Raw genomic sequence first — 14683 nt, 5'->3', positions numbered from 1 at the left:
AAACAGAAATAAATCTAAGATAGTGAGCAGTAAAGATGTCAGAAAGGACAGGCAGGTGATGGGGCAAATTTGCAGCCATTAGGATGAGTTGCAGTGCAATCAAAGCAAAAAATACCAAATACTGGTCTTAAGGTGTTATACTTAAATACATGCAGCATAAGGAATAAGGTAGATGATCTTGTCCTACAGCTACAGATTGGCAGGTATGATATTGTGGCCATCACTGAGACACGGCTAAAGGATGCATGTCGCTGGGAGCTGAACGTCCAAGGATACACGGTGTATCAGAAGGATAGGCAGGTAGGCAGAGGGAGTGGTGTGGCTTTATTGGTAAGAAATGATATTAAATCATTAGAAAGACGTGACATAGGATCAGAAGGTGTAGAATCTTTATGGGTTGAGCTAAGGAATCACAGGGGTAAAAGGACTCTGATGGCAGTAATTTATAGGCCTCCAAACAGCTGCAGTGATGTGGACTACAAATTACAACAGGAAATAGAAAAGGCTTGTCAGAAGGGCAGTGTTATGATAATTGTGGGGGATTTTAACATGCGAGTGGATTGGGAAAATCAGGTCGGCACTGGATCTCAAGATAGAGAATTTGTAGAATGTCTGTGAGATGGCTTTTTAGAACAGCTTGTTGTTGAGCCCACTAGGGGATCGGCTGTACTGGATTGGGTATTGTGTAATGATCCAGAGGTGATTAGAGAGGTTGAGGTGAAGGAACCCTCAGGAGACAGTGATCGTAACATGATTGAGTTCACTGTGAAATTTGAGAAAGAGAAACTGAAATCTGGTCTGTCGGTATTTCAGTGGAGTAAAGGAAATTACAGTGGTATGAGAGAGGAACTGGCCAAAGTCGACTGGAAAGGGATACTAGCGGGAAGGACGGCAGAGCAGCAGTGGCTGGAGTTTATGCAAGAAGTGAGGAAGGTGCAAGACAGATATATTCCAAAAATGAAATTTTCGAATGGGAAAAGGATGCAACTGTGGCTGACGAGAAGTCAAAGCCAAAGTTAAAGCAAAGGAGAGGGCATACAAGGAAGCAAAAATTACTGAAAAGACAGAGGATTGGGAAGTTTTTAAAACCTTACAAAAGGAAACCAAGAAGGTCATTAAGAGGGAAAAGATTAACTATGAAAGGAAGCTAGTAAATAATATCAAAGAGGATACTAAAAGCTTTTTCAAGTATATAAAGAGAAAAAGACAGGTGAGAGTAGATATAGGACGACAGAAAATGATGCTGGAGAAATTGTGATGGGAGATAAGGAGATGGCAGAGGAACTGAACGAGTATTTTGCATCAGTCTTCACTGAGGAAGGCATCAGCAGTATACCGGACACTGAAGGGTGTCAGGGAAGAGAAGTGTGCGCAGTCACAATTATGACAGAGAAAGTACTCAGGAAGCTGAATAGTCTAAGGGTAGATAAATCTCCCAGACCAGATGGAATGCACTCTCATGTTCTGAAGGAAGTAGCTGTGGAGATTGCGGAGGCATTAGCAATGATCTTTCAAAAGTCAACAGATCCTGGCATGGTTCCGGAGGACTGGAGATTGCAAATGTCACTCCGCTATTTAAGAAGGGGGCAAGGAAGCAAAAAGGAAATCATAGACCGGTTAACTTGACATCGGTGGTTGGGAAGTTGTTGGAGTCGATTGTCAAGGATGAGGTTACAGAGTACCTGGAGGCATATGACAAGATAGGCAGAACTCATTTTGAGGAAATTACAAGTAAGCTAGACAAGGGAGATGCAGTGGATGTTGTATATTTGGATTTTCAGAAGGCCTTTGACAAGGTGCCACACATGAGGCTGCTTAACAAGATAAGAGCCCATGGAATTACGGGAAAGTTACATATGTGGATAGAGCGTTGGCTGATTGGCAGGAAACAGAGAGTGGGAATAAAGGGATCCTATTCTGGTTGGCTGCCGGTTACCAGTGGTGTTCCATAGGGGTCCATGTTGGGGCCGCTTCTTTTTACGTTGTACATCAACGATTTGGATTGTGCAATAGACGGCTTTGTGGCTCAGTTTGCTGATGATACAAAGATAGGTGGAGGGGCCGGTAGTGCTGAGGAAACAGAGTCTGCAGAGAGACTTGGATAGATTGGGAGAATGGGCAAAGAAGTGGCAAATGAAATACAATGTTGGAAAGTGTATGGTTATGCACTTTAGCAGAAGAAATAAACGGGCAGACTATTATTTAAATGGGGAGAGAATTCAAAGTTCTGAGACGCAACGGGACTTGGGAGTCCTCGTGCAGGATACCCTTAAGGTTAACCTCCAGGTTGAGTCCATGGTGAAGAAGGCAAATGCAATGTTGGCATTCATTTCTAGAGGAATAGAGTATAGGAGCAGAGATGTGATGTTGAGGCTCTATAAGGCACTGGTAAGACCTCACTTGGAGTACTGTGGGCAGTTTTGGGCTCCTTAATTAAGAAAGGATGTGCTGATGTTGGAGAGGGTTCAGAGAAGATTCACTAGAATGATTCCGGGAATGAGAGGGTTAACATGAGGAACGTTTGTCCGCTCTAGGGCTGTATTCCTTGGAGTTTAGAAGAATGGGGGGGATCTCATAGAAATATTTTGAATGTTGAAAGGCATAGACAGAGTGGATGTGGCAAAATTGTTTCCCATGGTGGGGCAGTCCAGTACGAGAGGGCATGACTTAAGGATTGAAGGGCGCCCATTCAGAACGGAGATGCAAAGACATTTTTTTTAGCCAGAGGGTGGTGAATCTGTGGAATTTGTTGCCATGGGCAGCAGTGGAGGCCAAATCATTGGGTGTATTTAAGGCAGAGATTGATAGGTATCTGAGTAGCCAGGGCATCAAGGGTTATGGTGAGAAGGCGGGGGAGTGGGACTAAATGGGAGAATGGATCAGCTCAGGATAAAATGGTGGAGCAGACTCAATGGGCCGAATGGACAACTTCTGCTCCTTTGTCTTATGGTCTCTCAGGATCTTCTCCATCAACTTACCAACCACTGAAGTAAGACTCACTGGTCTATAATTTCCTGGGCTATCTGTACTCCCTTTCTTGAATAAAGGAACAACATCCGCAACCCTTCAATCCTCCAGAAACCTCTCCCGTCCCCACTGATGATGCAAGGATCATCGCCAGAGGCTCAGCAATCTCCTCCCTCGCCTCCCACAGTAGCCTGGGGTACAGCTCATCCGGTCCTGGCAACTTATCCAACTTGATGCTTTCCAAAAGCTCCAGCACATCCTCTTTTTTAATATCTACATGCTCAAGCTTTTCAGTCTGTTGCAAATCAGCACTACAATCACCAAGATCCTTTTCCATAGTGAATACTGAAATAAAGTATTCATTAAGTACCTCTGCTAGTTCCTCCGGTTCTATACACACTTTTCCACTGTCACACTTGATAGGTCCTATTCTTTCACGTCTTATCCTCTTGCTCTTCACATACTTGTAGAATGCCTTGAGGTTTTCCTTAATCCTGCCCACCAAGGCCTTCTCATGGCCCCTTCTGGCTCTCCTAATTTCCTTTCAAAGTTCCTTCCTATTAACCTTATAATCTTCTAGATCCCTAACATTACCCAACTCTCTGAACCTTTTGTAAGCTTTTCTTCTTGACTAGATTTATTACAGCCTTTGTACACCACGGTTCCTGTACCCTGCCATAACTTCCCTGTCTCATTGGAAAGTACCTATGCAGAATTCACACAAATACCCCCTAAACATTTGCAACATTTCTTCTGTACTTTTCCCTGAGAACATCTGTTCCCAGCTTAAGCTTCCAATCTCCTGCCTGATAGCCTCATAATTCCCTTTATTCCAACTAAACATTTTTCTAACTTGTCTGTCCCTATCTCTCTCCAATGCTATTGTAAAGGAGATAGAATTATGATCACTATCTCCAAAATACTCTCCCACTGTGAGATCTGACAGCTGACCAGGTTCATTTCTCAATACCAAATCAAGTACAGTCTCTCCTCTTGTAGGCTTATCTACATACTGTGTCAAGAAACCTTCCTGAACACACCTAACAAACTCCACCCCATCTAAACCCCTTGCTCTAGGGCTTATACTACTCAATATTTGGGGAATTAAAATCTCCCATCACGACAACCCTTATTATTACACCTTTCCAGGATCTGTTTCCCTATCTGCTCCTCGATATCCCTGTTACTATTGGGTGGCCTATAAAAAACACCCAGTAAAGTTATTGACCCCTTCCTGTTCCTAACCTCCACCCACATAGACTCCGTAGACAATCCCTCCATGACGTCCACCTTTTCTGCAGTCGTGACACTATCTCTGATCAACAGTGCCACGCCCCACCTCTTTTGCCTCCCTCCCTGTCCTTTCTGAAACATCTAAAACCCGGCACTTGAAGTAACCATTCCTGTCCCTGAGCTATCCAAGTCTCTGTAATGGCGGCCACATCATATCTCCAAGTACTGATTCGCGCTCTAAGCTCATCCGCTTTGTTCACCATATTCCTTGCGTTAAAATAGACACATCTCAAACCGTCCATCTGAGTGCGTCCCTTCTCTATCACCCGCCTATCCTCCCTCACACACTGTCTCCAAGCTTTCTCTATTTGTGAGCCAACCGCCTCTTCCCCAGTCTCTTCAGTTCGGTTCCCACGCCCCGGCAATCCTAGTTTAAACTCTCCCCAGTAGCCTTTGCATACCTCCCCGCCAGATATTGGTCCCCCGGGATTCAGATGCAACCCGTCCTTTTTGTACAGGTCACACCTGCCACAAAAGAGGTCCCAATGATCCAGGAATATGAATCCCTGCCCTCTGCTCCAATCCCTCAGCCACGCATTTATCCTGCACCTCATTCTATTCCTATACTCACTGTTGCGAGGCACAGGCAGTAATCCGGAGATTACTACCTTTGAGGTCCTGCTTCTCAACTTCCTTCCGAACTCCCTGTAGTCTTTTTTTCAGGACCTCTTCCCTTTCCCTACCTATGTCATTGGTACCAATATGTACCACGACCTCTGACTGTTCTCGTTCCCACTACAGGATATCTTGGACGCGATCTGAAACACCCCGGACCCTGGCACCTGGGAGGCAAACTACCATCTGAGTTTCTTTCCTGCGTCCACAGAATGGCTTGTCTGACCCCCTAACTATAGAGTCCCCTACCACTGCTGCCTTCCACTTCCTCTCCCTACCTTTCTGAGCCACAGGGCCAGACTCTGTGTCAGAGGCATGGCCACTGTCGCTTCCCCCAGGTAGGCTGCCCCCCCCCCACCGCGCCAACAGTACTCAAACAGGAGTACTTATTGTCAAGGGGTACAGCCACAGGGGTACTCTTGAGTACCTGACTCTTCCCCTTCCCTCTCCTGACTGTGACCCACTTGTCTGTCTCCCGTGGCCCCGGTGTGACCACCTGCCTGTAACTCCTCTCTATCACCCCCTCGCTCTCCCTGACCAGATGAAGGTCATCGAGCTGCAGCTCCAGTTCCCTAACGCGGTCCTTCGGAGCTGCAGCTCGACGCACCGGGGTGCAGATATTGCCGTCCGGGAGACTCCAGGACTTCCCACATCTGACACCGAGCACAGAAGACCGGCCTCACACACATACTTTCTCCTTTCCGCAATTAACACAGGTAGACCTACCTCGGCTCGTTACCGCCTCAGCCCGTCTCACTCTGCTACCCTCTCACTCTGCTGTCCGCTAGATATTGCGGACTTCTTCTGAAACTTTTCCCGCTCTACTGGCTGACGTTACGCGCCTGCGCAGTCTTCCCTCTCTTTTACCCCGAGTGGTAAAAACTGCCTTCGCTCCGGAAATCCTTCGCCATTCACCCGCAGCCTTCTTGCTCCGAATCAAAATCCGCTGAAGATTACATGCCTTTTTAAACTTTCCCCGCTCTACTGATATGGGGTATCTGACATAGCAGGAGATGCCTGAATGAAAAGGTAGCGGGAGGGGAAAGAGGCCACAGCTGGAAGATGATGGGTGAAACCAGGTGGGTGGGAACGATCAAGAGCCGGGGAAGAAAACAATCTGATAGGAGAGTGGACAGTAGGAGAACGGGAAAGCAGAGGGAACCCGGGGGCGGGGGGGAAGTAATAAGCAGATAAAAAGAAGGGAAAGGTCAGAGTGGGGAACGGAGGAATGGGGAGGGAAATTTATTCATCGGAAGAAATCGATATTTATACCTTCAGGTTGGAGTGTATCCAGACGGAATATTAGGTGTTGCTCCTCCACCTTGAGGGTGGCTTCATCTTAGCACAAGAGGAGGCCATGGATCGACATGTCGGAACGGGAATTGCAATCGGAATTAAAATATTTGGCCACCGGGAAGTCCTGCCTGTGGCAGATGGTGCGGAGGTGTACTTTTCACTGTGTCTCAGTTACAATATGAACCAATTCCAATTCCAGGTCTATCAATCACTGCAGCAACTGAGTCTCTGCAGCACCCAACATGGCCAGAGACTTCCAAAAAATAGCCGACCGGTGAGGGAACGGATTTCCTCTGTCCTGACCGGCTAACCTATGATTTTAGCACTGCAGTCCTGGTTCCACGTACCCTGGCCAAGGAAAATGTTATCTCTGCATCTGGCTTCTCAAAAAATGCTTCCTCTTCACTTAAGAAGTAACAACTCTGCAACTTTCAAAGTCACTCATGGCGTCCCATGTGATTGTGACGAAAAGAAATCTGTTTGTACTCGATCTTGATTTTCCTGGATTGACAGAACATCCTCTTGGTTCGCCAACACCACTCCACAGTCAAACTGCAGAATAGTTCTGAATCAAGTCATAATCAGATCATCACCTGGAACAACTCCCCCCCCCCCATACACCAATCGTTCTGATGACTCCCAGCACCTATCTTTAGTTCCCTATTTTGTATCTAAATGCTATTATGTATAGTAGACTTTTGCACAGTACTATAGTAATTTTATGTATTGCACTGCAGCAAAAAAAACAAATTTCATGACATATGTGAGTGATGATAAAACTGATTCTGATATGGGTCTCCATTGTGGATTGAGAGTGGGAAGGGGCAGGGCGAAGGGAATCATGGTTGGGAAAAGGGGCGGGGAGGCACCAGAGAGACATTCTGTAATGATTAATAAACCAATTGTTTGGAATCAACTGACTTTGCCTGGTGTCCAAGGGCTGGGTATGCACCCATTCCACCACTTGCGCCTGGTGCATCTTCTCTGCCACCCCTCCCATGATGCGCCACCCTCACCATTCACAACATCCTTTCCTCCAGCCAGATTTACAAACTCGTTCTCTGCTGCACGTTGACAGATACTACGCAGAAGTCTTGGGCACCCTAGTTATATACGTACTTAGGCACTATAAATATAAACACACAGTATTGTATGCTATTAACCTTTTTCTTTTGCACCAGTTCCATCCACCACTCCATCAAAATGAACCCAAATCTTGTTAAACCCAAACCTCTGAGGTATATACAGTCCTACTGTTCTGGCTGATCAATCATCTTTGGTTTTGATCACTCCATCATTGGCAACTATGCCATCAGCTGCAAGGGCTTGGCAAAAGAATTCCCTGTTTTTTTTTCCTCCACTTTTTGGCAAAACCAGTAAACAACCTTTGACTGAGTGTTTGGTCACAAGGATAGTAATTATGTGCAATGAAAGTCAATTACTTTTGTGAAACTTTCACTAAGTAAGAATTGCTAAAAATAAATGATATTATTTTAAAACTGACTATAAATATTAAATATGCCAAATGGCATTCAAACAGAACATCACTGTATTTAAAACTCTACACAGTTGAAATTCTTTTATTCCCTTGAAAATTTTGACTGTATTCAGTAAACTCCAAACCTTTATGCTCAGGAAAGAACGTCATCTTTTCGGACAGATTTCTAGAGCAGGGGCACATCAAATACAAAGACAACTCAATAAATTGTTACAGCAATCTGATTAATGGCAAATTTCAGTTAATGTGAGTAAGTACACAGTAATGATAATGATACCAGCAATGCAAGTTAAATAGCTTTAGGCTGCAGGGCTACTGAATCAAAAGCACACTAAACTCAACAGGGCTGTGCACAAAGCAGTAAGGAAGTCATACCAATAAAGCATTGATTACAGGAGGTAATAAGACTCTGCAAAAGGCAAATTGGTTGGCTGCACTCGCGTGTAATTCTGGTTATATATCACCAGGTTATTCAGGCATTGTAAACAGAATTTAACCAAAATGTTCAATGGCTGTTTTCAGAGAAGGCACAATATCAGACAGCACGGTAGCCTATCAGTTAGCATAACACTATTGCAGCGCCAGTGACCCTGGTTCAATTCCCGCTGTTGCCTGTAAGGAGTTCTTATATGTTCTCCATAGGTTTCCTCCAGGTGTTCTGGTTTCCACCCACGTTCCAAAGATGTATGAACTAGTAGGTTAATTGGTCATAAAGGTTTAATTGGACAACGTGGACTTATTGGGCTGAAAGAGCTTGTAGCCATGAAAGTACGGTATACCCAAGTAAATTAAAGACCCTGTCCACCTTTTACATGTGAACAAATTGCACAAATTAAACAAAAATTGTAGGAAGTATTCAGAGAACTGTCAAACATATATACTGAGAGGTATAGATTTTACGTAGCCCTTTCCTGCAAAAGAATAGGCCGTTGTTATACTATGCCATTACTTTGAAGAGTAACAAGAATGTTTACCTAGAGGTATACCAGAAGTAGCAGCAAGGTATAACACAAAAAGATATAAAACTGGTTTTGTATTTTATTTACATTTCTAGGACTTACAAATATAATCACATTTACTCTATTACTATAATGATTATACTTCAGAAGTATTTAACTCAGTAAATTGCCTCAAATGTCTGGAGATTGTACAGGGCAAGTTTTTTTCCTTCATTCTTCAATGGATGCAAACTTGGTGAAAAGGTTGAAGAGCCTAGGATAGCTTTCTCTGATAGACAGTGCCTATAAGAAGTATTCTTCCCCCTAGGAAGTTTTCATGTTTTATTGTTTTATAACATTGAATCATAGTGGAACATACGCAAAACGCTGGAGGAACTCAGCACGCCAGGCGGCATCTATGGAAAGGAGTACAGTTAATGTTTTAAGCCAAGACCCTTCAGTGGGACTGGAGAAAAAATTATCATTCAACCATACATGAATACAGCTGAATGAGACGGCATTCCTCTGGGGCCAAGGTACAAAATATACACAAAACATTCAAAATAGCGAACACAAAAAAAAATACATATAGCCCAAGTCCCTGAGTGACATGTCGATGGTGCAATTCCAGGAGGTGTGCAACAAACATAAACATGCAATCCAGCCTGTCATTCTACTGATTGAAAACTAGAGGGCAACACCGATGGGAGAGGCCAACCCCCAGTCTAGCACAGATGCAACACTACACTGCCTCTGGCATTTCCTCTCTCGGACTGCAGCAGCAGGCAAGCCTGCAGCTTGAGGCCTAGTCCTCACTACAACCGAGGCCACGCAGCTCTCCCACCATCTGTCACACCACCAAAGGAAACAGACCTGTGACATCTTACATTATCAATGTCCAACAGGGTCTTGCAATCGCAAAAGAAGTGTACAATGCAATCACCCGTAGTTACACTGCATGCCGCCTTCACACACTAACTCCGATGGTTTTGATGCCTGAATGTGACACGGCCTGCACCAAATTCAGCTCCTCCAACACCAGTCCAGCTCCTCTGGTCAATGAACAGCTCACTGATGGGGTAGACCTGCAGTACCCAGAGTTCTTGGAGTCCAGCATGATCTTGCGATAGTAAACAAACATCTTCAGTTGGCCCCACAAGAGGCCACCATGTCTGAACACACCACCATCTTACTGGAAGAGCAGGCTGTATTTGCCTTCAAAGCAGAGCTTTAAAGAGATTTTCATGATTGCACTTGTGATTTTCATGTCGCTTGGGTAAAGCAAATATTGCTCCCTAGTCTATCAATCCCATTATAACCAATTCACATTATGGAAATACCATATGTATTGTAGCAGAACTACTTGCAATTAAAGTTTTCTGCTTTCTTAGTTGGAGGTGGTAGAAAGTGTATTTGTAAGAGATGGATTTCCAGCATCTGCAGATTTCCTAGTGTTTGGATTTCTTTTTACTGGTTTAGATAAGAGGGGATCTCATTCAAGTGTCCAAAATTTCTGACAGGGCTGACAGAATATATCTGGGGTGGATGTATGTCTGGTTGGGTGTGGGTCTAGAATGCAGGGCAAGGGCTCGTTGTCTCAGTATTTGAGCTACGATAACTAGGACTGGGACTAGCTGAAACTTTTTCACTCAGAGGATCATTAGCCTATGGAATTTTTAAAAGACATTTGGACAAGTACATGGGATGGACCAAATGAGACTAGCTTAGATGGGAATCTTGGTTGGGATAGAAATTTGGGCCAAGGAAATTGCTTTTTTTTTTGCAGTTTCTAACTCTCTGCCACAGAAAGTGGTAAAGGTCACATTTCTGAAGATATTAAGAAAGAGACAGATAGAATTCTAGACATCTATGGATTGTGCTGCTGAGGTAGAGGATCAACCATGATTGTATTAAAAGGTGGAATGTACTCAAAGGGCTGAGTGGCCTACTCCTGCTCCCCCTTTCAACATTTCCATGTAGAGTAAGGAGCAAAAGCCAAAGTTGGAACAACATAAATACATGGTTTTGATTTTTTTCCCATTAGTATTGATCAAAATAGAATTCTTGATGGTTTTCATTTATTTTCCCAATAATTTATCTGTATAGAATTTCTAATCTTAGGAAATTAAAGCTTCATGTTGTCCAAATCCAAATGCACTTACCTTGAAAAATGAACTCAAGTGTTTCAGATGTCAACATAAAAACATGCATTTCACCATGATAACTTTAATATTTATTTCTTGTACAAGAATATGCTTGAAGTACGAAGCATAAAAGATAACCTGCAGAGTACTCAAGTGTTCTAGAGAAAATATGGCCTCGGCATTGGACAAAATACTACTAACAATGTTGTAACACTGGGCATTGCATGTTCACTTTTAATATTGGAGTTGTGTTGATACAAAGTAGTAGTGTTCCTGCAGATGGGGATCTTCAGGATTCTTCATTAAATCTGAAAGTTTGTTTCAATTAAACAAAAAGAGAAACAAGTTAATTATTTTACCAGACAGATAATGACAGTATGCATTTAGAACATACTTTATGGTTTTGTATCTAATCCAAGTCAAAATCCTATTTAACTTAATTGTAGCTAAGCATTACGTCAATACAATTTTCCCCATTTGCTTAATCAAAGAGTTCCATAATTTTGAACATTTAAAAAAATTTCTCCTTAACCTTTTCTTTTCAAATATAAGTTTCTTTAACTTCTCCATGCAATTATAATTCCATAATGTTCTACAAGATAAAAACAGAAACGCTGGAAACAGTCAATAGGTCTGGTAGTACAAGTGCAGAATGAAAAACCAGAGTTAACATTTCAGGTCAATGAACTATTATGAGAAATCTAAGTTCTGATGAAAGGTCCTCAACTTGAAACTCTAACTCTATTTCTCTCTCCACCGGTGCTGCAAGACTTCCTGTGGTTTAAATGTCTTCTTTAAATGAAAACAAATTGTATTTGCTGCTATACTACATCCAATCCAGTTTGGGGGTGACGTGGTGGAGATACGTCTCTACCAAAGAAGGTGTAAGGTGCTCCTTCCCTCCGCTAGCCTGCGACAAAGATGTAGCACCTGCTTAGCCCCATCCCTCCCCCACCCAATCAGGGTCACGTGCAGCCATGGGAGCAGGTGGTGGATGGTCGTACGAGCAACTAGTACATATCACAAGTCCTGGTTATACAGCCACTGACACCAGATAGACAATCTCTGAAGAGTATTGTTAATGGCTGGGGACCACCTGTCTTGTAAAGACACTGCTCAGATGAAGGCAACGGCAAGTCACTTCTGTAGAAAAGTTTGCCAAGAACAATTATGGTCATGGACCATGATCGCCCATGTCATATGACACAGCACATAATGACGAATCGAATTTGAAATTACAGAAGAAGTTAATGTCTGTTCTATTATCTATGGCTTGTGACAACCTCAAGTCCTTTTTCAAATGTGAATGCAAATTTTGACACGAAAAGCTGTAATATCAAACACAAGAATATTTAGAAATGTAGAAAACCTACAGCACAATACAGGCCCTTCGGCCCACAAAGCTGTGCCGAACATGTCCTTACCTTAGAACTACCTAGGCTTACCCATAGCCCTCTATTTTTCTAAGCTTCATGTATCCATCCAGGAGTCTCTTAAAAGACCCTATCGTTTCCGCCTCCACCACCGCCGCCGGCAGCCCAGTCCACACTCTCACCATTCTCTGCATAAAAAAAACTTACCCCTGACATCTCCTCTGTACCTATTTCCAAACACCTTAAAAGTACGCCCTCTCATGCAAGCCATTTCAGCCCTGGGAAAAAGCCTCTGACTATCCACACGATCAATGGCTCTCATTATCTTGTACTGTTCTGATCAGGGCCAGAACATTATTTAGGCTGTTCTGCAGCATTCAATATATTTATAAGCATCATTTTCAAATTAAGTTAATTTTATATAAAATTACAACTATTTAAACACATAAAATAGAGATAATTGTTAGAATGATTTTTGGGTCCTTCAGCATTTTCAAGAACACTTGGTCATCCCTCCCTGGATTATGTATCTCTGAATACTCCTCATACGCTCGATGTTTACGTTCTGCAGAATCCATGGCTGTCTCATCAGCTTTTTGAATCACTGCCATTGTCATTTCCCAGTTACTCTCATCTCCTGGGGGCTTGTCCGGGCAGAGTATGTATGCTGCGGTTTTGAGTATGTGCTATTTAACTGGTCTAACTAACCCATCTTTTATATTTTGCGTAGTGTGGGAATTAGTGTGGAGGTATTTCAGGGAGAGATTTTACCCAGATATATCTGTTGGGATGGCACCTATCAAGATCAAGCAACATCAGGTTGAGAACCCTGATGATCCAAGCCAGCCCTTGACAATGATTACGACCATTCATAAGCCCTTCACCCCCGGGGAGAAACAGAGCATTTTGTCAGAGTTGTCCTCACTTAAAGTCGCATGTGGGAATTCAGAATTCTGGCGTAAGCTTGAGGAAATGGTTAAAATTCACCATATGCACCCTAAAGATATACACGTGTTGGTAAAAGTGAAGTGCCTGAGGAATATGTGGGACAGTATGGCCCGGGAGTGCGGGATGGTACATGGGCAACTATCAGGAATGCCAGCAAAGAAGAAAGATATCGCTTTTTTTAAAGGGGAAGTGAGGCAGTGAATGTGGGGGAAGTGAGAGCAACTGAGGAACAATAATGGCAATGATTCAAAAAGCTAATGAGACGGCCATGGATCATGCAGAACGTAAATATCGAGCGTACGAGGAGTATTCCCGGTTGGATAATCCAGGGAGGGATGACCAAGTCTTCCTGAAACTGCTAAAGGAAGGTCTGAGCTCAGCCCACCGGGAAGTTTTAGGTTTAGGCATAACAGTGGGGTCGACCTACTCTACGATAGTTTCGTAGCCCAGTGAGATAGACCGAAGAAAATGCAAGAGAGATCTTAAAGTGGCTGTAGTGGATGCAGCTGCTGTGATGTCCCGGAGAGTTTGTTTTGTTTGCTGGCAGCCAGGGCACGAAGTGAGGAATTGCTGGAATAGAAGGCTAAAGGAATTGATATGCTACAGGTGCAGCCTATTGGGACATGGTTGGAGGTAGTGTCCAAAACAGGAAAGAAAAACAGGTGAATGTCACAGCAGACACACAATCTCTCACCCCATTGGTGCCACGTCTGAACAATCTGACTGTCGATCAGATCAAAGAGCAAGTAAAGACGGCTCTTAGGTCAGAAAAAGGTGTGGCAGAGGGCCCCACTGCCAGCACTGGTGACCCGCGGATGTACATAACAGCATTGTTAGGGGGACGGCAATGTGATATGTTAGTGGACACAGGGGCATCGGTATCGAAAACAGACCTACCCTTGCCAACAACCAGACAGGCCATTGATATTCGGGGTGTAGGAGGGAAAACAGTGAAAGCAGAAAGAAGTGAGTCGCAGATACTAGAAATCGGGGGAGTTCAGCTTCCAGCGTATTTCTGGGTATGCCCAAATATTGAAGGCACTATCCTTGGAATAGACATCCTAAGGGAAGCAGGAGCTGTTATAGATTCAGGAAAGGGAGAAATAATATGGACAAGTCAGGGGCAGTGAACGTGTACAACCAATAGAACACACAACCTGGCTAGCATTGTTGCAGCTGCCCCGATCACCAAAGACTGAAACCAGGATGGTGTCTATGGGTTACTTTGTCAGCAGTTCCCAGCTATGTGGGCTAAACACAAGCAAGATTGTGATCAAGTAAAGATAAACCCAGTTAAAATAGAGGAGGAGCAACACACATAAAAGTTGCTGGTGAACGCAGCAGGCCAGGCAGCATCTATTGGAAGAGGTACAGTCGATGTTTCGGGCTGAGACCCTTCATCAGGACTAACTGAAAGAAGAGCTAGTGAGAGATTTGAAAGTGGGAGGGGGAGGGGGAGATCCGAAATGATAGGAGAAGACAGGAGGGGGAGGGATGGAGCCAAGAGCTGGATAGCCGATTGGCAAAAGGGATATGAGAGGATCATGGGATGGTTGGAGGAACAACACCCTATATTCCGTCTGGGTAGCCTCCAACCTGACGGCATGAACA

General features: G+C 43.8%; 2 protein-coding genes across 4 annotated transcripts in view; both read right to left on the bottom strand.

The window, feature by feature from the left end:
- The window catches only part of hltf (helicase-like transcription factor), an 81673-nt gene extending 75994 nt beyond the window's left edge, over window positions 1-5679 (bottom strand). The window contains exon 1 of the mRNA XM_063045384.1: window positions 5602-5679. The gene's annotated coding sequence lies outside the window, so the exon portion shown is untranslated. The remainder of the gene's footprint in view (window positions 1-5601) is intronic.
- A 5030-nt stretch (window positions 5680-10709) lies between these two features.
- LOC134345161 (transmembrane protein 145-like) overlaps window positions 10710-14683 on the bottom strand; it is an 81810-nt gene continuing 77836 nt past the window's right edge. For all 3 annotated transcript variants that reach the window (XM_063045381.1, XM_063045379.1, XM_063045380.1), the window contains one exon: window positions 10710-11059. The gene's annotated coding sequence lies outside the window, so the exon portion shown is untranslated. The remainder of the gene's footprint in view (window positions 11060-14683) is intronic.

The sequence above is a fragment of the Mobula hypostoma genome, chromosome 4, assembly GCF_963921235.1.
Source record: "Mobula hypostoma chromosome 4, sMobHyp1.1, whole genome shotgun sequence".
NCBI classification, from domain to species: Eukaryota; Metazoa; Chordata; class Chondrichthyes; order Myliobatiformes; family Myliobatidae; genus Mobula; species Mobula hypostoma.
This window is presented reverse-complemented; position numbering and strand designations above follow the sequence as displayed.